Genomic DNA, 694 nt, shown 5'->3' on the forward strand with positions numbered 1-694 from the left:
TGCCAATTGACTTGCATGGCCTTCATTGAAATACATTACAGTACAAGTAGAGTTGCAATAAAAACGTGGAATGGATTTTCCATTAGGGTCTCTGGGCCCAAACAGACTACTCTGAGGATGGAATGAGAGACCACGGAGTGGAATGACAGCCCCTGGGGATAGCAGGAGTGTTCTGGAACTGGAATGACAGGCCCCAGAGTGGAATGACAGCTCCAGGGTGGAGCAGGAGTGTTCAGGGACTGGAATGACAGGCCCCCAGAGGAATGACAGCCCCAGGTGGAGCAGGACTGCTCTGGGACCTGAATGAGAGACCACGGAGTGGAATGACAGGCCCAGGTGGAGCAGGAGTGTTCTGGAACTGGGACGAGAGGCCCCAGAGTGGAATGAGATGGAACTCATCTGGTGATAGCTACATACATTATAGAATTATTTAAATGCGAGACCACGGAAGGGAATGACAGCCCCTGGGGGTAGCAGGAAGAAGAATAAGAAGAGATTGGATTTATACCCCACCCTTGATTGGATTTAGACCCCACCCTTCACAACCCAAAAGTGTCTCAGAGCAGCTTACAAACTCCTTTCCCTTCCCCTCCCCACAACAGACACCCTGTGAGGTAGGTTGGGCTGAGAGAGCTCTTGACAGAAACTGCACTTTTTTCAAGAACAGCTCTTATCAGAACTACGGCTTGCCCAA

Source organism: Gekko japonicus, unplaced genomic scaffold, assembly GCF_001447785.1.
Source record: "Gekko japonicus isolate JY-2015 unplaced genomic scaffold, Gekko_japonicus_V1.1 scaffold203, whole genome shotgun sequence".
Lineage (NCBI taxonomy): Eukaryota > Metazoa > Chordata > Lepidosauria > Squamata > Gekkonidae > Gekko > Gekko japonicus.